A 23,974-nucleotide genomic window follows, 5' to 3' on the forward strand; every position below is an offset into this window, starting at 1 on the left:
TATATATGTATTTATGTATGTATGTATGTATGTACACATATATATGGGATTTCTACTCTGCAAACATAGATAACAGAGCATTTTATATGGTCAATGACTAGCATGAAGTCAATGAGGAGAGGACGCTGGGTTGTGGGCAGTCATTGCATTGTGATGTAGTGTTCTTTAAAGAGGTGAGTCTTTAACACTTTTATAAATTGGAACAGTGTTGGAGCAGCTCTGATGAAAACCGGTATGTTGTTCTAGATTCTGGGTGCACAGAGGAAAAAGACCTATTAACTTGTTGTTTCTTTTTTACCCTTCTTAGATTGAAGCATGATGGTGTCCTGACTGATAATGTTCTGAGGGCTGGCAGAAGATGATGATCTTCCGTGGAGGATAAGTAGGGGTGCTGGTCATAAAGGCTTTGTAAATGGTGCATCTGGTTTTGAAGATGGTGCAGACAGCAATTTGAGCTAATGAGGTTCTATCAAGATAGGATAACATGATCATATATCTTGAAGTCCTGGATGAGAAATGTGGTGGTGTGTAGAATGCCCCTAAGTGATACCTGGGAGGCATAAAACATGACATTACCACCATCCTGATGTGCAACTATGAGGGCTTGAGCAGCAGTCCAGAAGTCACTATCTGGAAGAAACAATTTGACTTTGAGAAGAAAGAGCTGGGTCAAGGCTATCTTTATTTTTTTGGCAATGTGTTCCTTGTGGATGAGAGATGGGGTTTGAATCAGTCAATGTTCAAGTCATTAAGCCAGGTTTGTACTGCATCTTGGTTGTTATTTTTGCAAAAAAGCAGAACTTTTCTTGGTTTTGATGAGCTTGAGGTAGGTGATGGATACCCAGGTTAAGGGTGATTTGCAAGCAGTATTTGAAGTACACGAAGAACAGGAGACTTTCAAGTAGTGTAGTGCATCATTGGCATAATAGAGAATCTTGATGCTGTTATCCATGAGTAGTGTAATGAAAAGAAGGTGACATACTAAGACCACTTTACTCTTGTAGTACAGGTGTATGAGCTAGATGACTAAAATCATGATGTCACGGTTTCGGGCAGGTCTTGTCAGGACTCTGTTTGGGACACCCCTTGAGGTTACAGAATATTTCCCAAGGAGGTAGTGTACCAGAGCCGAAAAGCAGCTAAATGCATACATGGGAAAGGACAGCCATGATAAGGCACAGAAAACAGGAAAGTGAAGGCAGAGCAACCTTGGTGTGAACACACTGGTTTTACCACTAAGGTTGTACACAGGGTAGGGCTAAGAACCTCCTACTTCAATTACAGTCAAAAGACAGCTCCAGTTACAAATCTATCAGCCTCCTCTTAAGACTCCCTCTCAGCTAGTAGTACTCCAGAGAATATCCCTACACAATTGAATGACTTTCTCACATCTCTGTGAGATGAGGCAACTCTTGATTCAAAGGATGAATCAGATTCATCAGAAGAAAGCGTCTCAGCCCCTCTACCAGAACAAATAAAACCAAAGGAAGAAGAGAGTTCTAATGCAGACTCAAATAGCTGCACTGTAAGAAACCAAGATATGACTTTACTTTTAAATAAAGGGCAAGTTGTGCAACAGTGTTGAAGAATCCAAATCTAGTGATGACACTGGTTCCTGCCCTGTGGTGAACAAACCTGCAGATAGTGCTGTTCAAATGAGGCACACACCAGAATTTTCAGATTGTGGGGATACTCCTGCCCCTTCAAACAATATCATTGCATTTTCAGATAATGAAGAGACAGTTCCTGTTTCAAGTGAATTAATGGATTTTTCTGTCCGTGAAGAAATACCTGCAGTTACTAAGAATGAGATGGACTACTCAGAAAGTCTAAAGATCCCTTCTGTGTTGAAGCAAACCATGGAGATTTCAGACAGGGAAGAAAGCCAGCAATCTGAAACTGGACAGCATGTCATAAGAAATGATAGCCTTCTCCTAGAACTGGACACAGTTGCAGCTTCAACCATTGATCCTGATTTGCTGTTCCCTGCCACTGTGTTTCCTGTCTCAAGCTCAACTGTTAGTGAAGAACAGATCTATGATGTACTGGTGTCTGATCTTGATTTAAAACCACCCACACCAATGCCACCTGCTGTGTCCTTTAAACTAAAGACTCCTGAAAACCAGCAATCTGAAACAGACGTTCAAGTACTGAAGGATGTAATGTCTCCCACTAAAACTAAAGACTTGAATTTTAATTTTTTATTTGAAGATCTGATGATAAGTGTGGCACTCAATCTTTCACTCAATCTTTCATTGCAAGAAACCATCATCAATTCAAAGGCTAGAACTGAAAATTTAGATAACAATGCAAAGACAATTTCTGAAGGGCTTCCAGTTCTATTTTTCCCTAAAGAACAAACTTTCAGTGTTAACAGAGCTGAAGATCAACTACCTGTAGTAGAAACACTTTGCAAAGAAACCATTTTTGGTACCATGAATACACCATAGAGCACTTGCAATGCTGAAATCTCAGACTTGTCTGAAGATCACCCTAAAGTGTTAGCTCTTGCGACTTCTACATTTTCAGTTGTTAATCCAGTTTCTAAAGACTTGAAAACTCTTGTTGATCTTGTAATTGATACTCCAAAGTCATTCAAAACTAAAGAAAATTCTGACCTTTTCATGTTTACCTTGAGAACACCAGTTACCCATGTCTCCCAAGTCTCTATGCTTTGGAAGCCTCAGACCACAATCACTGCAAATACTGCTGCAGAAACAGACATATCCTGCTTGTCGGAAGGTGGTACAGACCTGGCTGTTACTAAAATGCCAATTATCTCCTCCAAAGAAGAAAGTACTGTACAAAAGTACTGTACAGGAAACAAATGTCCTAAAGAGTACCGCCCATAATGCCATTCCAGATCTCCTTGCTCCTGGATCCACTTCACCAGAAACCAACTCCATGCGATCCTCCCATGTCAATCGAACAATCACGAGGAAACCTTTCCTCACCCATTTGGTGCCTGCAGCCTGTCTGTGGTAACATGACTGGATGTAGTTGGTAGTTAGGATTTATGTATTCTCCTGGAGAGCCACACACAATGGGAATTTAGGTGTGACTGGATGGGCCATCACTGGCAGGATGGGAGAGAGGAGCTGGGCAACCCCTTACTTGAATAGGCTATGTCCTGTCCATTCACAAAGGGCCAAACAACACTGGATTGTTACTTTAGCCAGCTTGGATCCAGGACAGGGGAAGCATGGAATTCGTTGCTCTTCAAATGCACTATCTAGAAGCTTTTCCCACCCTCCAGAACAGGGGAACCAGGGTATTAAAGATGGGCCTCTGACATCACTATAACAGTACGCTTCAGGAACTGTGGATATTTTGTCAGGAAGAAGGACTGCTGTACTGCTGGAGGACTGTCACTCTGCTGCACTCCTGCTTTACTGTGCATGCTTGCTGCCTGCAGCCCCCTTGCCTGGGAGAAAAGGACTGGACCTGCATCTCTTGAACACAGAGCCCAGAGTAACTTCAAGAGCTAGTTGGTGGGCCTTCAGATCTGAAACCTCAGGGATCTAACAGGCTTCCAACCACCTTGCATCTTCACCTGCACTCTGCCACCTGTGAGCCTACCCTGCCAAGTGGTGCCACCCCATTCCTGGACCTTTGGAAGTGGGCCTAAGGTGGTTTGCCAGCCTCTGTGTATCCTACAGAACTGACTCATCTCTTCTGTTTCATGTCATAAACCTGAGCAGAAGTGAAGCATGTCCGCTGTTGCGTGGATTGAACCTGTTGAGTAGGCCCCCATCGGCATTCTAATCAGCATCACCTTTGTAACCACCATTGTGCAACACATCCTCAGTGCAGGCCCTCACACCTCTTATCGATGGCAGCCTTGGCGATGATGCAGGTCTCCGCATTGTAGCCTCACAGCTGTTTGGAACAGATGCATTGCCCCCACTGTATGCCACATCCCTGACACTCGGAATTGGCTCATCAATTTGGCTGCACAACATATCTTTGATGTGGATCTACACAACACTCCGTAAGAGGGCCTAGTGCCTCCTTGTGCCACATTAGCATTATTTTTTTATGCCAATGTGGCCCAACATGGCCTAAATCGCTGCACCAGATTTACAAAGTGACGCAACGCATGCATTGCGCCACTTTGTATTCCCTTGCGCTAAATTATGCCTGCACCAGGCATAATGTATGCAAGGGGGGCGTTGCCTTGTTGGGGGTCAAAAAAATGATGCAGGGAAATCTAAAAGATTGCTTTGTGCCATTTTTGGGGGGATTTGTAACGCCTGCTCACAGTAGACGTTAAAAGGGGGCACACCATTATTTACAATAGACTCATATGTACTGTTCAGGGTTAGCATCATAATTTTGGTGCTAACCCTGAACAGTACATCAGTAGCATCTTAAATTCTGATGCTATCGCCCACTACCCTGCGTCATGGTGCACCATATTTGAAATACATTGCAGACATGGTGGCGGTAGGGGGCGCTAAGGGGCACAAGAAAAGTGGTGCTGCACTGGGTGCAGTGCCACTTTTCTTCAATCTGCCCCTCTGTTCAGTGGGCCTAATTACGTCTGTGTAGTTGTGAGCCAACAGTCTATGATGGTCGCCCTGTTCTTGTGACTTTGTTCCAGTCTGGCACAACCACATTTCCACATTTGGCCCTTTACACCGTATAGCTCTGTTTTCTCTCAAAAGCATAAAATTTAATATTTCTGATTATACTAATTGGGTATTTGTAGTTTTTGTCTTCTTTAATTAAAAACACTATATTTTTCTAACACTATTTTAGGTTCCTTTATGGTTTGTTTTCACTGTAATACAGTTTGAAATATTGCACAAACACTTACACATTGCCCCCAAGTTGAGCTTGACTGCTCTGTGCCAAGCTACCAGTGGTAGAGCACAGGTTAGGATAGGGTCTGCTTGTACCTTACACTGACAAGGTTTGTGGTTGCTGGTGGACCAGGGCTCATACCCTAGTCAACCAACAATCCAATATCTTATAGTGGTGGCAGTGGTGGTATTGGACTAATGTTCATGCAGTAACATACAGGGAATGTGTGTTACACTACTACTCCACATAAATAATCTAAGAGCTATTTGAGTAACTTCTTCCTAATTGGCCTTTTTGACTTTCCAAAATGACTCTCTGTCTGTTGTGCCTAAATCCATCTCTTCAAGGATGGAGTTTGAGCTGGCAAACATGGAGTTTTACAATGTGGCTCAGCTCAGCTCAAGAACTTCTGTAGGAGAGGGGATGTCTAACCAAGAGCACCACCAGGAAGGTGAAATTGCAAAAGGCCCTGAGGGCCAGGTTAGATGTCCACCAATCACGTGCTACAGCAACTGAAGGAGATGGGCAGCCAAGGAGAGGACTTGGAACTCAGCCCTGAGAACCAACAGCCTGCAGAAGGGGATGACTTGACTCCCTAATTTGAAGATCAATGCCAAGGCAGGGAGCAGTGCCTTTTTCTACAACCTCTCCCCAGAGGAGCTGGTGAAGAGGAGGGAAGAGAGACAGTTCAAGCTGGAAATTTCTCAGGATCGAAAAAAAAGAAACTGCTCATGGATACAGAACAAATGAAAGCTGTGGCTCAGAGGGCCTTGGATGAGAAACAGTTACTGTTGCCAAAAGGGCTGTGTTTAAGAAAGATGGTGGTCAAGTCCAGGCAGGTAGAATCCAGCAGTTATGGCGGCAGCATACCTACAGTGTCTGAAGGTGATAAAAAGGTCCACATCCCAAAGGATTTGGTACCCAATTATGTGGTGGGAGATGACATGGACAAGTGGTTTTGCCTATGAGATAGCTCAGAGGTTTCAAACGATCCATGAAGAGCACTGACAAGGTGGTTTGTGTGACACACATGCCTACAGTGGGATGGGACACATTTCTTACTTTAGTGGTTGGGGACCAAACCAAGTACTCTCCCATTAACGCCATGTTGATCCCTGAAAAATACCACCAAAGTTTCAGGGCCAACCAGAAGCTTCCTAACCAATTCTGGGTTGGTTCTGTGGATTACTCCAGCAAGGCAGTCATTGGCTGGGTAAGGGGCAGCAAGGTTAATGATTACAGTGGGTTTTACAATCTAATTCTGAGAGAGCACATGCTCAGTACTTGATTTCAAGAAGTGCACCAGCACCTAGCAAACAGGAAGATGACAGACCCCAGGAAACTTGCTGTGGATGTGGACCTCTGGGCCAGCACCAAAGGTATCTTATGGGACTCACACATGGGTGGTCAGCAGTTCTAGCAAAAGAAAGGAGGGGGATCTTAAAAATAAGGGGTTCTCTAAAGGCCTTCAAAATAAATCCCAAGGGAACAGTGGTAGCCTGTCTCAGTCAGAGTCTAAAAGGAAGGGGTTGTTTGACAGACAGGGACATTTGTATCCCATTGCATGGAGTACTATGAATATGGGCACTCCAAAGGTGACTTCAAATGTCCCAAGAGAGCACAGTCCCCTACTGGTGGACAGACATTTGGGTTGGTGAGTATAGTGCTCGGAGAGGAGGTAGTACCATTTAGCTTTGGGAAGAAGAAACAGATCACCCTAGTTTCCTTGGGGGATACGGAGATTGACCTGAAAGCCCATATGTCTGCCAATACTTTTAAGTGCAGGCTGTGAGTCACCATCAATGGGTAATGAGTGGAGGCTATAAGAGACACAGGAGTGAGCCAGCATGACTACTGTGAATTGTCTGCTGGTGTTCTGAGAGCAGAGCAGGATCACATTCCACTAAGTAATAGTCACCGATAATCGTGAGAGCCATCTACTGGTGGCTCTGGTTCCCTTTGAGTGAGGGGTGTCATCTCAGGCACTCTAAAAGTAGCTGTGAGCCCTGTCATACCTGTAGATTGTCTATCGGGCAATGACCTGGAGCACACTATCTGGTGGTAAGGTAGAGCTCAGGTCACACTTGTAGATGCTGGGATCATGGGAGCATGTGCTTGTGGTCCCCCAGTGTTACAGGACCTGTCTACTGGGTTTGGCTTATGACATGTCCCTGGCAGGACATCTGGGGCAAGAAAGGCAAGACCTTAACAAGGCTTGTTTCTCACTTCCATTAGCCTCTGATGAAAACGGCCTCAGATGCATTCTGTAGGTCCTGTCCCACCAGCCAGGCAAGTGGGAAGTTAGGCAAAGAGTTTGAGGCTCCCCTGCCATTGGCACTCTCACAGAGAGGGTAGGTATCAACCTTATTTGACCCTCGGGCCCCATGACAGCTTTATGCAACAGGTTCATTCTGGTCTAAGTGGACCATGCCACTATCTACCCAGAGGACATCTGTAGTAAAGTACCCTCTTTCTTGGTATGGTTACCCCCTTTTTCTGCCTGATGTCAGTGTGTTTGACTGTGTTCACTGGAATCCTGCAAACCAGGACTCCAGTGATTATGCTCTCTCTCCCACAATTGGCACACTGGTGCCCCATTATACATCCCTAGTATATGATACCTAGGTACCCAGGGGATTTGGGTTCCAGGGGATCCCTATGGGCTACAGCATATATTTTCCCACCCATAGGGAGTCCAAGCAAAGAGTTCTGCAGGACTGCCATCGCAGCCTGCGTGAAAAGGTGCAACACCCTTTCACTTCCACTTTTCACTGCACCAGGGGCCAGATGTATCAAGTTCCCGGTTTGCATTTCTTAAATAGCGATTTTTAAGAAATCGCTATTTAAGAAATACAATTTGGGATGCATGAAAATTGCGAGTCGGTAATAGCGATTTCTTAAAATTTGCAATCGCAATTTGTGAGTTGCAAATACCGAATCGCAAAAAATAGCCAATCGGTATTTGAAAATCACAAATTGCGAAAATGGCAACCTGGAACAGCCTGATGACTTCACAACCAGGAAGTGAGTCAGTCCATGCTGTTTCCAGAAGCCCACCCACAGGAGAAGGCAGAGAGACCCAGCCAAGCTCCAGTGCGGCAGTCTTAAGAGCTGCCAGCCAGGACCAAACAGGACAATGGCTAGTGATGGGAATGTGAAGGAGAAAGGAGAGAGGAAGCACAAACTCAAATTCAGTGAGCAGGAATTGGAGGTGCTCATCGAGGAGGTGGTCAGGAACCACGACAAACTATTTGCAAAACACTCACTACAGGTACCTGAAAGTGAGAAAAGAAAAGTTTGGTCAGACATTCAGACCAAAGTATGTGCAGTGGGTGTTGTGACGCTCTACATCGAGGAGGTACGCAAGCCATGGTACGACTTGCGTTCATGTGCCAAAGAGAGGGCAGCAAGCAGGCTAAAGGAGGCAAGGAGCACCTGAGGAGGACCACCCACCCAGACACCGTCTACACCAATAGAAGACATGGTGGAGTCCACACTGCTTCCTGAAGCTGTCAGTGGTGTCACTGACATTGACACCTCAGGTACACCCAGCACCAGCAAAGGTAAGGACAGTAATGATGTGTTTTCCCATATGTGCATGTACAAATGGCCCTTAGAAAATGCCTATGGCACAATGCAGTGTGATAAGTAGTACATGCCACATCTTACACACAACAAAACAATACATTATAGGAGTGGTAGTCCACACCCCTAGAGGTCAACTACCACATAAATAGCAAGATAGTGTAAAACCAAACAGATACCTGACACAAAAAACTCTCAGTGATACTATGCCTGTGTAAATTTAATAATATTACGCAACTGTGTGAGTACATATCCAAGAATGACATGCTTCACATTGTTGTTGCACATGTTCTGGCCCTGACGCAGCAGAAGGTGGAAATGTGGGGGATAGCGAAAGTCAGCCACAGTCCGACTCAAACACCAGTGAGTCCTTCATACAAGCACCAACTAGAAGCAGGGCAAGAGTGCTACCCTTCCCTGAGTATAACCTGTACTCTGATGAAATGCATGATGAAGTACCTACACCTCCCCAGAGTCTAGAAGCACCGACAGACAGCAGTCCCTGCCCCCGCATCAGTCCACTCCCCTCAGGAGGTGTCATGAAGAAGGCAGACAGTGCACAGAGGAAGGTGAGGGCCCATCACTGTTTGGTGGTTTTGAGGCTTCCATGCTAAAAGTGCAGTGCCTGCAATGTAAACACATGAGGTCAATACACAGGCAGTTGGTGTCAATCAATCATAACATGGGAGAAGTGCACAGGCAATTTGAGTCTCTCAATGACAACATGAGATCAATGCACAAGTAGTTGGAGTCTCTCAATGAAAACATGGGATCAATGCACAAGCAGTTAGATTCTCTCAATGAAAGCATGTGCAAGCTGCATGAGGGACAACAAACAGCAGCAGAACATGCAAAGGAGATGACAAATGCCATTAGGGAACTCTGCACTGTGATGCAGCAGGAGCATGTCAGCCACCGTAGGCGCAATCACCAATTGATGGGCAGGTTGGATGGGTTCTGCAGATCTGTCAATCGGCTCACTACCACAACTGCTTTGGTATCACGACATGCTGTGGGCATGCAAGTGGAGATGGCACATTGCAGTTGATATTTTGCACAAGGATTGGTGCAAATCACCAATGTTTTAGAGACAATGCAGACAGCACAGAGTGCTACAAACAGCAAACTAGGTGGTGGGGATAGTGAGGCGCTCTCTAGCCTCAGCAGTCTCACAGCCCCTGTGATTGATCCTAGGTGTTGCAGTACCAGACATAGGGCCTCATTACAACCTCAGCGGTCTTTCAAAAAGACCGCCGAGGCAGCGGAAGCCAGAAAACCGCCATTGCCGGTGATATTCCTGGCTCCCTATTATGACTTTTCCGCTGGGCCAGCGGACGGTAACAGTGTTACCGTCCGCTGGCCCAGCGGAAAAGTCACATCAACATTGCTGCTGGCTCGTAATAGAGCCGGTGGCAATGCTGATGTGCAGCGGGTGCAGTAGCACCAGTCGTGCATTTCACTGCCTGAAATTCGGGCAGTGAAATGCGCGACGGGGCTATGCCTGGGGGCCCCTGCACTGCCCATGCCAAGTGCATGGGCAGTGCAGGGGCCACCATGGGCACCCCAAGTCCCCTTACCGCCAGCCTTTCCATGGCGGTGTTTCCCGCCACGGACAGGCTGGCGGTCGGGGACTCATAATCCCCAGGGCAGCGGTGCTTCCACCGCTGCCCTGGGGATTATGACCGCCAGGCGGAAGCCTGGCGGTATGTTGGAGGCGCCGGGGGTATGGCCGTGGCTATTGCACCACGGTCATAATAGCTGGCGGAACACTGCCAGCCTGTTGGCGGTGTTACCGCCAACTTACCACCGGCCGCCAGGGTCGTAATGACCCCCATAGTACTGTCTTTGAACCCGCAACAAGAGGTGCCACCGAGACCACTGAGCACTCCAGTGTAGTGCGTGGATGTAGGAAGTAATGTTTGGGAGGTTCAGGGGACTTGCATATCATGTAGCAATGCAGTGATTCTATGATGCTAATAGTGTGATACTGTAACTAGCACCTGTATGTGTATAGTGATTACCTATGTCCTAATCACACATATATCACCTGAAGTCAAGGCAATAAAGTTGCTACCTACAGCAATACATAAATGTTGACGTTGTGTTGTCATTACTTATATCAAAAATAGTTGCACGTGATCTCAGCACGCCTTTGTCTGCCCTCTGCTGCACTGCTTCTGTCTGCTGGCTGAAGGGATGGCAAGGGATCATCCTTGTCACCTGAGTCAGGATCTGTGGGTTCTACTGGTATGCTCCTTGTTGTTGCGATGTTGTGCAACACAGCACATGTAGCCCCAATTTTGCATGTGTTTTCAGGGCTGTATTGCAGTGCACCTCCACTCTTGTGTAGGCATCTGAAACTGCTCTTCAGCAGGCGAAGGTCCTCTCTACAATGCTGCTTGTTGTCCTGTGTGCTGCATTATACCTCCTTTCGCTTAGCGTGGCAGGGTTAAGATAGGGTGTAAGTTTGAACAAGCACACTGCATGGGCACTGTCTCCTAGAATGACAGGAGAGTAAAATGAGTATTTGTTATCCGTGACATCACATATACATCAAGGCAACATTGTCAACTATTACATTATCAAGTAGGTATCCATCCCCAAACTCCCCAGCAAGTAGTCATGTGTATATACCACTGTTCCTGAAGATGTAGTAGTCATATGTGCTACCTGGGTATCTGGCCACAAGATCCATAATAACATTGGAGGCATTGCATATGACTTGTATGTTCATGGAATGAGTATTCTTTCAGTTCCGATAAACATACTCTGTGGTCGATGGTGGACAGATATGTGTCCTATCAATGCAGCCAATGACATGTGGGAATTGGGTAATCTGGTAGAAGTTGTATTTGATTTGCAGCAATTCTAGTGGGGTCGTGGGGAATCTTATGTGCTGATAGATTTTGCTAAGCATGGCATTGAGGAATGCATTGAAGAAGAGTGAAAGCGCACTCTGTGTGACACATCCAGCTCCTGCTATGACCCCTTGATAGCTGCCTGAGGCTAATATGTGCTGGAAGCATAATACCTGCACATGGGTGGGTATGCTATTTGTCCTGTGTGTGTGTTTCGCTGCAGTAGGGGTTGTAGATCAGATATCAGGTCAAGTATCATGGCTGAGTTGAACCTGTACTTATCATATATCTCCTCCTCTGTCTGGTCAAAAAGGATAATGTGCACTCAAAAAATGCGCTCCTGTCTCCTCCTCCCTCTCCTCAAACCTGCCAGGATCCTCATCCTCCTCACCATGATGTAGAGTGCAGCCATTGCGGAAAAGAGGCTGAGTCATTCTGGGCCTCTTTATATAGGTTGCACCTGTTTACCACCTGATTTCAATTCGTGGCAAATTGCACGTGCAAAAAGCCAGTCTGCGAATATTCCGAATTTGCGAATTGCGCATTGCGATACGAAATTTAAGATTTGCATTCTGCGGTTCGCAAATTCACATTGCTATTTGCGAAACGCAGAATGCGACCCACAAATTCATGTCGCAGGTGCAAGGAATCACTATTTTTGCGATTCCTTAAATTTTACGTGTGAATACCTTTCATACATTGTGAAAGGCGATTTTGCATTCGCAAACTGTGGAATTTACCGATTCACACCGTTTGTGAATGCAAAATCCTTTGATACATCTGGCCCCAGGTCACTTTTAAGTCACCACTATGACAGGCCTTCCATCTCAAAGGGCACGGTACAAAGTACCTGTGTGTGAGGGCACCCCTGCGCTAGCACAGGTGCCCCCACAAACTCCAGGCCCATTTTCCCAGACTTTGCGTGTGCAGTGACGACATTTTACGTGTGTACTGGACATAGGTCAATACCTATGTCCAGCTACATAATGGTACCTCCAAACATAGGCATGTTTGGTATCAAACATGTTGGAATCATACCCCAGTGCTTTTGCAAGCATATGATCCCATATACTTTGGCGGCTCCTTAGAGGACCCCTAGTATTGCCAATACAGCCTTCTGAGGGTTTCCAGGTAGCCCAAGCTGCTGCCACCTTCCAGACAGGTTTCTGCCCTCCTGTTGCTTGAGAAGCTCAAGTCCAGGAAGGCAGGACAAAGGAAATCCTTTGGGAGATGGGTGTTACACTCTCACTTTGGAAATAGGTGTTACAGGCTCGGGAGGGGTAGCCTCCCCAGGCCACTGGTACTGCTTTGAAGGGCACATTTGGTGCCCTCCTTGCATAAACCAGTCTACACCAGTTCAGGGACCACCAGTACCTGCTCTGATGCACAACCTGACACAGGAAAGGTAAGTGATCACTCCCCTGTCCATCACCACCCCAGGGGTGGTGCTCAGAGCTCTTCCAGAGCGTGCCTGGGTTTTGCCATCTTGGATTCAAGGTTTCCAGGGAACTCTGGGAGCATATGAGTGGCCAGTGCCAGCAGATGATGTCAGAGCCCCCTCCTGATAGGTGGCCACCCATCTAGGTGACCAATCCCCTTTTCAGGGTTAATTAGGGTCTCTCTCTTGGGTGGGTCCTCAGATTCAGATTGCAAGACTCAAGCAAGATTCCTCTGCAACCTCAACTTTGACTTTTGATCGAAGAAACTGCATCTAGATGCTCCAGGACCTGAAAAGCTGCAACCAAGAAGTAAGATGCCTCCTGCAACATTGTATCCACAGGTCCTTCCAGCAACTGCAACATTTCCCCAGTTATGCATCCTCTGAGGACAGCACGTCTTCAGCCTGCATCAGAAGGAAAAAGGAATTTCCCTTGGAGTGAAGGTGTCACTCCCCTGCTTCTGAAGGCACCAACTGCAATGATGACCGGCTGTGTGGATCCACTCTCCTGATGAGCTGCGTGGATCCTGCATCACGGGTGGTGGACTGAAGTGGGCGCCAAAAGTCACCTCTTCCATCTGTCCAACATGGATGGAAGTAAGCCTTTGCCTGCCCACGCAGGACACTACTCCCGTCCACCACGTCCTTTGCAGCTGCCATGGTTTGTTGGCATCTTTTCTATGAGAACTTCAGGCATCTTGGAGCTCCAGCCACCAGCACTCCATCCTGTGATGCACAGCTCCCTGTTGTTGTCCAATGGCGTTGGAGCCTTTTTCGTAGTGCTGCTTGGGCCTCTTCCTCGACTATCATGTCCCTGTCCTGTGGGACTCCCATGGGTGCTGTCCAGGCTTTTGTGGGCTCTATGTGTTGCTGAGGGCCTCCTCGGACTCCACCTCCTGGATGGAGTCCACCTGGCCCTTTCTGGTTCCTGGCAGCTCCACTTTTGGCTAAGCATGAGTTTTGCGTGTGCCAAGGCGTGTTGGCAGAATCCGAAGACGCAAACCCAACTGTAATCCTCCTTTGGGCGTGGGACATAATCTGCATCCTCCATGAATTCGACTTTGTCTTCTTGGGTGCCGTGCTGACTCTCTTTCTTCACCATCGACTCACCTCTTGCACCTTCAGTCTGGTGGGTAGGGGCTCCTGCCCTTCCTGGACTCTTTTATGTTTCTTAATATTGGTCCCCTGCTTTCACAGGTCCTCTTGTCCAGGAATACACTGTTGGTGTCTTGCAGTATCTCTAGGTTTTGCATTGTTCTTCTTTCCTTCTAAGTAGGTGTTCTGGGGAATTTACTGTAATTTACTCCTGCTTTCCTGGTCTCTGGTGTGGGTTGTGGTACTTACCTTTGGGCTTTCCTAGTACTCCCAGCTCCCCTCTACACACGCCACTTACCTAGGTGGGGGACCGACTTTTACATTCCACTTTTTTAAGTATATGGTTTGTTCTCCCCCTAGGGCTATTTCTCTATTGTGATATTCACTAATTGCAGTTTTCTAACTGTTTTTAAGCCTGTTTCCGCATTCTAATGTATACATTTTGTGTATTACTTACCTCCTAAGGGAGTATAGCCTCTATGGCAATTTTGGTATTTGTGCTGCTTATCCACTGCTACCTCTAGCGAGTCTGGCTTCTAGACACTGACCACACTACACTAATAAGGGATATCTGGACCTGGTATAAGGTGTAAATACCATAGGTACCCACCACACCAGGCCAGCCTCCTACATTGGTGGCAGCGGTGGGATAGGTACTTGCAATTGCCTTATCACTCTGTCACCGGGTGCTTTCCACAAGAAATACCACTCATTACCTAGAGGTATCCATAGTACCTAATGCAGAAAAGTAGTCTTTAATGTTTAGGTAAGCTTGGGTATAGGCATAGCCCTTGCTCTAAACTTCTTTCTGAGAGACTAGGAGTTATGTAGATTAAGTACATCCTACACTATCCTAACACACACCCTGTCTGCAACTGGACTAAACTCTGAGGTCATGGACTCTTCCTATGAGAACTTGACCTTCAAGAAATTGAAGGGGCTGTGTGCAGAGAGGAAGTTGGACATGCAGAGGAACCCTAATAAGAGTCTGCTCTTAGGCCTCCTTTTCCAGGATGACCAGGATCAACCTGGTGGCCAGGAGGAGGAGGAGGAGGAAGAGGTAGACCCTAAGCCCACTGAGGTAGAAAATTACATTCTGGATCGGGGGAGTGTACCTCAAGGGATTCCTAGCAGACCCACTAGCATAGCTGGTAGTGGGGAGGGAAGTGACACTGGTAGGACTCCTTTCACACCAAGAGGGCAAGTAGAAAGGGTTACTTAAACTAGGAATAAATCCCCCTCTGCTCATTCTCACACTCCTTCAGTGTCTGAAGGATCACATTGCAGAACTCCAGGGGATGACTCTATAAATAGAGAGCTCAGGAAACAGATACTGGAGGTGGCAAGGCTGAGGCTGCAGCAGCAACAGCTAGCTAGAGATAGGGGGCCTTGGCATTGAAGATAGAGAGGCAGGGATTGGGGTTAACACCCCATGGTGGCAGCAGCTCAGGCTTCAAGGATTACAGAGTCAGGGAGCACTCTTTTGATTCCAGAAACCTGCATGAAAGTGGTTTGCTGAACTTGATAGGGCCTGTAAAGTTCAGTGGAGGCACTCTAATGGCTCCTCAAAGGCAGTGGGCTGCTATCCTCTGGTTGTCCTTCTCTGAGAAGGGGAGGGATAGACTTTTCACTGTCAAAGAAGAAGATGCAGACAATTATACATTCTCAAAACTGCACTCTTAGATGGTTTTGGTCTCACAACTGAGCAATATAGGATAAAGTTCAGAGAGGCCAGAAAAGAGGCCTCACAAGATGGGGTTAACTTTGTGGAATGTTCTGTGAAATCTTTAGAAGGCGGGTTACATAGCAGCAAAGTGTCTGACTATGAGGGCTTGTACAATTTGCTATTGAGAGAGCATATTTTGAATAATTGTGTGTCTGATTTGTTGCACCAATACTTGGTAGTCTCAGATCTGACCTCTCCCCAAGAACTGGGAAAAAAGGAAGACAAATGGGTCAGAACAAGGGTGAGCAGAAAAGCTTGTGCAGGGTGTGACAACGACAAGAAGAAGGAAGGTGGTAATTCACATGACAAAGGTGGGGACAAAGATAACAAAGAGTCTTTATCAGTTCCACAAAACTCTTCTGGGGGTGGATCTAAATCCTCTTCCAAAAACAATCAGAATAAAAAACCTTGGTGCTATATTTGTAAAAATAAAGGCCATAGGGCAAGAGACAGCTCTTATCGTAACAAAAGTACCAAACCTTATACCACTACAACCCCCAGTCTTACACCTAGTGCCCCTAGCAGTAGCAGTAGTGGTGGGAAGAGTAATACTACAAATAGGCAATCCATGGGTGTAGCAGGGCTAATTCTGGGAAGTGTAGTGGGGGCTGGTTTAGTTAGGGAAACCACTGAGGCTGTTTTAGTCTCTGATGGTGCATTGACCTTGCCACCCTTGTTGCTTGTCCCCTTAATATGGATACGTACAAGCAACAACCCCTACAAATGGTTTCAGGTTGAGGCCTACAGGGACACAGAAGCCAGTGTCACCATGGTGACTGAAAAACTGGTATACCCTGAGGAACAGCTCCTTGGTCATCAGTACCAAGTGGCTGACGCCCACAACAATACTGTGAGTCACCCCATGGCAGTTGTTGATCTCAGTAGGGGGGAGGGTTACTGGTCCTAAAAGAGTTGTAGTGTCCACAGACCTTCCTGTAGACTGTCTACTAGGGAACTCCTTGGAGATTCAGCTCGGGCTGAAGTAGAGTTGGAGGACCATGCAGCCATGCTGGGCATATCTTTGCTTTGACTAGGGCTCAGGCCAAAAAGCAAAGAGAACAGGGAAACTTGGATCCTGAAACTATGGACACAGAGCTTCCCAAAAGCAGTAGTGGAAAGGGTAAGAAATTATCCCCTATCCCTCTCTCCAGTGATGATTCCCTCTCTGACGAGGAAGAATCTACTCCTTGGACTGAACCTACACCTGAGGAACTTCATGCCGACACAGCTGAACTCTTAGGTGTAGGGGGGCCTGCTGGGATGAGTAAAGTGTGGCTCAACAGACTTGTCCCACACTTGAGGATTTAAGACAGCAAGCAGTCAAACAGGAAGCTAGGCATGACAGTGGCACCCACAAGGTGTACTGGAAGGACAACCTCCTGTATTCAGAACCTAGGGAACCCAAAACTGGTGCCACCAGGGGATTGGTAGTACCTCTGCAATACAAAGGGTTCTTGTTGACCTTAGCCCATGCCATTCCCCTAGCTGGTCACGTGGGGCAAAGCAAAACCTGGGACAGACTGGTCCCTCACTTTCACTGGCCCATATGTCAGAAGACACAAAGGTGTTTTGTCACTCCTGTGTCACCTGTCAAGCCAGTGGAAAGACAGGTAGCACTCCAAAGGCCCCTTTAATTCCACTTCCAGTGGTTGGGGTACCCTTTAAAAGGGTAGGGGTTGACATTGTTGTCCCCCTAGACTTTCCCACAGCTTCTGGAAACTGATTTATTCTGGTGGTGGTGGACCATGCCACCAGGTATCAAGAAGCAATGCCTCTTATAACTACTACAGCTCCTGCAGTGGCGAAGGCCCTCCTGGGAATCTTTTCTAGGGTGGGTGTCCCAAAAAAGATTGTTTTAGACAGAGGTAACAACTTCATATCTGCATACTTGAAAGCTATGTGGAAAGAGTGTGGTGTAACTTATAAATTCATCACAACTTACCATTCCCAAACATATGGGTTGGTTGAGTATTTTAACAAAACATTCAAAGGCATGATTATGGGACGCTCTGAAAGATTCAGGAGGAGATGGGATGTCCTATTACCATGCCTCCTCTTTGCCTAAAGGGAGGTACCCCAGAAAGCAGTAGGCTACACCCCTTTTGAACTCTTCTTTAGTCACACTGTTAGGGGTCCACTTGCTCTTGTGAAGGAGGGATAGGAACAGCCCATGAAGCCCCCTAAACAAGATATAGTGGATTGTGTACTTGGCCTCAGATCAAGGATGGCTGAGTACATGAAGAAGGCCATTAAAAACCTTCAGGCCAGTCAAGAATTGCAAAAGCAATGGCATGACCAGAAGGCTGTCCTGACTGTGTACCAACCAGGACAGAAAGTGTGGGTCCTGGAGCCTGTAGCTCTTAAAGCACTGCAAGACAAGTGGAGCAGACCACACACCATAGTGGAGAAAAAGGGTATTTTAGTAGACCTTTGCACTCCAAGAAGTCCCCTCAGGGTACTTCATGTGAACCGCCTAAAGCTCTACTAATACCGGGTTGACTTAACCCTACTCATGGCCACTAATGAGGGACAGGAAGAAGAAAGTGACCCTGTCCCTGATCTCTTCTCCAGTTCTGCAGCTGATGGCTCATTTGGGAGGTAGTCATAGCAGACTGCCTTTCTGAGTCTCAAAAAGAAGACTGCAGAAATCTATTAGGGTAGTTTTCTAAACTGTTGTCCCTTACACCTGGACAAACCACATGGTGTGAACACACCATTGAGACAAGGGACAGCCTACCTGTTAAAAGTAAATCTACAGGCAGCCTGACCATGTAAGGGACTGCATCAAAGCAGAGGTACAAAAGATGCTTGACCTAGGAGTCATTGAGCACTTTGATAGCCCCTGGGCTAGCCTACTGGTTCTGGTCCTAAAACCCCACTCTCAGAATGGGAAAAGAGAGACGAGGTTTTGTGTTTACTATAGAGGGCTCACTACAGTAACCAAAACTGATGCTCATCCAATCCCCAGGGTAGATGAGCTCATAGATACACTAGCATCTACCAAGTATCTTAGCACTTTTGACCTTACTGCTGGCTATTGGCAGATTAAGTTGTCAGAAGATGCTAAACCTAAAACTGCATTTGCAACCATTGGAGGGCACTACCAATTCATAGTAATGCCTTCTGATTTGAAGAATGCACCGGCCACTTTTCAGAGGTAAGCGAACACAGTCCTCCAAGGTCTGGAAGCCCATAGTGCAGCATATCTAGATGACATAGCTGTCTTTAGCTCCACATGGGATGATCACATGTTTCACCTCAGGAATATTTTAGAGGCTCTGTAAAAAGCAAGCCTCACTATAAAGGCTTCAAAGTGCCGGATAGGGCAGGGGAAGGTGGTTTATCTGGGATACCGGGTAGGTGGAAAACAGATTCAGCTACTACAGGGGAAGATCCAAACCATTTAGGCTCCCCCTACTACACAAACTCAGGTCAGAGCCTTCTTAGGCCTCATTGGGTATAACAGGAGGTTCATTAAGAACTATGGCTCCATTGTTGCCCCTCTTAATGACCTCACATCCATGAAAATGCCTAAAAATGCATTGTGAACAGCCAGCTGTCAAAAAGCTTTTAAGGAATTTAAAGAAGCCATGTGCTCTGCACCTGTACTAAAAAGCCCTAACTACGCCAAGAAGTTCATAGTTCAAACTGATGTTCAGAGGTAGGGGTTGGGACAGTTCTCTCTCACCTTAATACAGAGGGCAAGGATCAACCAGTAGCTTTCATTAGCAGAAGGTTGACCCCCAGAGAAAAGCATTGGTCAGCCATAGAGAGCCTTTGCTGTGGTCTGAGCCTTGAAGAAGTTGAGACCATGCCAATTTGGTACTCACTTCATTGTTCAGACAGACCACACACCTCTCTTATGGCTTAAAAGGATGAAAGGAGAAAACTCCAAATTGTTAAGGTTGTCCATTTACCTACATGGTATGGACTTTACAGTGGAACATAGACCTGGGAGTACCCACTCCATTGCAGATGGACTCTCCAGATATTTCCACTTAGACACAAAAGACTCATATGGGCAAGGTTAGCCTTCTTGTCCTTCATTTGGGGGGGTTTGTGCAGGAAAGTACTCTCTTTTTTGGTATGGTTAGCCCCTTTTTCTGTCTGATATCAGTGTGTTTGACTGTGTTCACTGGGATCCTGCTAACCAGGATCTCAGTGATTATGCTCTCTCCCCCAAAACTCGGTATTTCATCCAACTATTGGCACACTGGTGCCCCATTACAAGTCCCTAGTATATGGTACCTAGGTACCCAATGCATTAGGGTTCCAGGGGATCCCTATGAGCTGCAGCATATATTTTTCCACCCATAGGGAGCCCAAGCAAAGGGTTCTACAGGACTGTCATTGCAGCCTGTGTGAAAATATGCAAGCACCCATGCACTGCCACTTTTACTGCACTAGGTCACTTATAAGTCACCCCTATGGCAGACCTTCCAGCCCAGAGGGCAAGGTGCCAAGTACCTGTGTGTGAGGGCACCCCTGCACTAGCAAGGTGTCCCCACGAACTCCAGGCCCATTTTCCCAGCCTCCTGAGTGCGGCAACACCATTTTACGTGTGTACTGGACATAGGTCAATACCTATGTCCACCTACGTAATTATAACTCCGATCAAAGGCATGTTATGTGTCAAACATGTTGGAATCATACTCCAATGCTTTTGCAAGCATTAGTTGTATGATCCCATGCACTCTAGGGACTCCTTAGAGGACTCCCAGAATTGCCATTACTGCCTTCTGAGGCAAGCTGCTGCCACCTCCCAGATGGGTTTCTGCCCTCTTGTTACTTGAGAAACTCAAGCCCAGGAAGGCAGACATAATAATTTATTTTGGGAGATGGGTGTTACACCCTCTCCCTTTGGAAAGAGGTTTTACAGGCTTGGGAGGTGTATCCTTCCCAGACCACTGGTAATGCTTTGAACAGCACATTTGGTGCCCTCTTTGCATAAACCAGTCTACACCGATACAGGGACCCCCAGTCCCTGCTCTGGCTCAAAACTGGAGAAAGGAAAGGGGAGTGACTACTCCCCTGTCCATCACCACCCCAGGGGTGGTGCTCAGAGCTCCTCCAGAGGGTCCTTGGGTTTTGCCATCTGGGATTCAAGGTTGGCAGGGAACTCTTGGAGCATCTGAGTGGGCTGTACCAGCATGTGATGTCAGAGCCCCCTCCTGATAGATGGTCACCCAGCTAGGTGACCAATCCCAATTTCAGGGCTATTTAGGGTCTCTCTCTTGGGTGGGTCCTTAGATTTGGATTGCAAGACTCCAGCAGGATTCCTCTACATCCTCCACTTTAAATTTTTACTGAAGAAACTGCATCTGGACCCTCCAGGACCTGACAAGCGGTAACAAAGAAGCAAGACACCTCTGCAACATTGTATCTATGGCTCCTTCTAGCAACTGCAATATTTACCCAGTTGTCCCTCCTATGAGGACAGCCCATCTTCAGCCTGCATCAGAAGAGAGAAGGAATCTCCCTTGGAGTGAAGGAGTCATTCCCCTGCTTCTGCAGGCACCAACTGCAACAACCACTGGCTGCGCAGATCCCCTCTCCTGCTGAGCTGCGTAGATCCTGCATCACAGCTGATAGGCTGAAGTGGTCCCAATGGTCCTCTCTTCCAGCTGTCCAATTTGGGTAGAGATAAACCTTTGCCTACCCATGCAGGACAGTTCCCCCTTGTGCTGTGTCTTTTGCAACTGCCAAGGCTTGTTTGCATCTTTCCCAATAGATCTTTAGGTAGGCATCTTGAAGCTCCAGTCTCCAGCACTCCATGCTGTGATGCACAGCTCCCTGAGTTGTTCTCCGGCAGCGTTGGAGCCTTTTTTGTAGTGCTGTATGGTCCTCTTCTTCGACTGTCGTGTCCCCATCCTGTGGGGCTCCCGTGGGAGCTGCCGGGCTTCTGTGGGATCTCTCTCTCTTGCTGAGGGCTCCCTCTGACTCCCCCTCCTGGGGAGAGTCCACCTGGTCCTTCCTGGTCCCCGGGAGTTCCACTTTCTACTAACTGCAAGTTTTGCATGTGCCAAGTTTTGCCAGGATCTGAAGACCAAACCCGACTGCAGTCCTCCTTCAGCGTGGGACACCACCTGCATCCTCCAGGAATTCATCTTCTTATATGCAGTGCTGACTCTCCTTCTTCACCATCGACTGACCTCTTGGACCTTCAGTCTGGTGGGTAGGGAATCCTGCCCTTCCTGGACTCTGTTGTGCATCTTAGACTTGGTCCCATTCCGCCACAGGTCCTCTTGTCCAGGAATCCACTGTTGGTATCCTGCAGTCTCTTCTGGGTTTTGCATTCTTTTTTCTATTCTTCTAAGTGGGTGTTCTAGTGAATTTACAGTGATTTACTCCTGCTTTCCTGGTCGCTGGGGTGGGTTGTGGTACTTACCTTTGGGCTTTCCTAGTACTCACAGCTCCCCTCTACACACTCCACTTACCTAGGTGGGGGACTGACTTTAGCATTCCACTTTTTTAGTATATGGTTTGTGCAACCCTAGGGCTATTTCTCTCTATTGTGATTTTCAGTAATTTCAGTAATTGCACTGTTTTCTAACTGTTTTTATGCCTATTTCTGCATACAAGTGTATCTTATTTGTGTATTACTTACCTCCTAAGGGAGTACAGCCGCTATGGTAAGTACCTTTATTTTTGTAACACTGGGTGCTTTCTTTCATTTGTGTAAATACTAAGGCCCGTATTTATACTTTTTTTAGCGCTGCATTTGCGCCGCTTTTTGACGCAAAACGGCGCAAACCTACAAAATACAATGGCATTTTGCAAGTTTGCGCTGTTTTTGCGTCAAAAAACAACGCAAATGCGGTGCAAAAAAAGTATAAATACGGGCCTAAGTGTGACTACAGTGATATTGCATGGGCTTTGCATGTCTCCTAGATAAGCCTTGGCTGCTCATCCACTGCTATCTCTAGAGACCCTGGCGTATAGACACTGACTACACTACACTAATAAGGGATGCCTGGAGCTGGTATAAGGTGTAATTACCATAGGTACCCACCACACACCAGGCCAGCCTCCTACCTATCCTTCTGAGGTTGGTGACTACAACTGCATTAGCCAGGGCTGTGATGGGGATCCTGGAAGACCGTGGTAGGAGGAAGAGGTTCAGAGAGAGAAAAATGTCTCAGGTTTCAGGTTTTACTCTGTGTGCTAGGAGAGTGTCTTACTTCAAATAGCTTATACTCAAGTCAACCAAAAGTGCAGCAATAGTGGCATTGTAATTTTCTACTTCAGTTAAACTACAATATTCTCAATTTCAGCACTGAGTAATAAAGTGGTTGACGAGATACAATCTGATTACAGCTGTTAGTGTTGCATGTGGCGCCAGGTGGCAGAATTCTAGTAAACCAGAGACACCGGAAAGCTAGTGGAAAATCAGTGCCATAAATGGTAGCACAATTAACAAATGACCTGATTTTGAGATGTTTGCATAGAGTAGGAAAGGACATTGTTGTTTTCCTCAAAATCTTACACTTCTTCCAAAAAAGAGTTACATTAGAGATAGTGATTACTGTCAAGAGACAGTACCAAAAGTCTAGTTCCCTTGATCTATATTTGCATGGTGTTTTATAGAGAAGTTAGACCTGGTAGCAGCACCAGCTTCTGAAAAGCTGGAATGAATATTATATGAGAATGTATCTCCAGCTGTGGCATCTTCAGCAGCTGCCCTCCCCTTTACAGTACCAGATACCCCGATGCATTGGACATTCACATCACCCTCCCTGTCTGACAAATTGTACCACGCGTTAGCTGCAATTGAACACTACAGTGTCCTGAAGGAGACTAGTTTTGGGATACTAACCAGCCAATTAGGTGTCCTCTGAGGCAACCACCACAAATTAGAAGATAAGGTTTCAGATGGTGAAAAGATATTTTCTTCTATACAACCCCAGCTCGTGAGATATGAAACAGTGATACAAGACCGACGCACCCAGGTACTGCAGCTTGATAGCAGGGAGGAGGATGTGGAGGGCGCTCTCACTGTACCAACATTGGGATCATGGGGATGCTGGAGGGACAGAAGGCCACAACTTCATCTCATATCTAGAAGATTGGATTAAGTGCTTTACCCCAGTCACTGAACTTGCTCTCTTCTATACCCCTGAATGGGCACACAGGGTCACAGCTCACGGCCGTGCCACATGCTAACCAAACTGCTACACTACCATGACCAGGACTCCATACTCCGAGCAGCTCGAAATGTTGGCCCAATCCGCATCGAAGATGAAACAGTTATGCTCTTCCTCAACTACTCCCGCACAGTGGAGCAGCAATGGGTCTCTTTCCTGGAGGTCAAGTGATGTCTCCATCAACATGGAGTTCAATATTCACCATTATTTCCAGTGCAACTGAAGGTTATCTTCAACAGCTCAACTACCTTTTTAAAAGCCCCAAGGAAGTCTGGGATTGGATGGATCAGCACTGTGGAGACACGGCCCTCTAATGCACCAA

Source organism: Pleurodeles waltl, chromosome 5, assembly GCF_031143425.1.
Source record: "Pleurodeles waltl isolate 20211129_DDA chromosome 5, aPleWal1.hap1.20221129, whole genome shotgun sequence".
NCBI lineage: Eukaryota > Metazoa > Chordata > Amphibia > Caudata > Salamandridae > Pleurodeles > Pleurodeles waltl.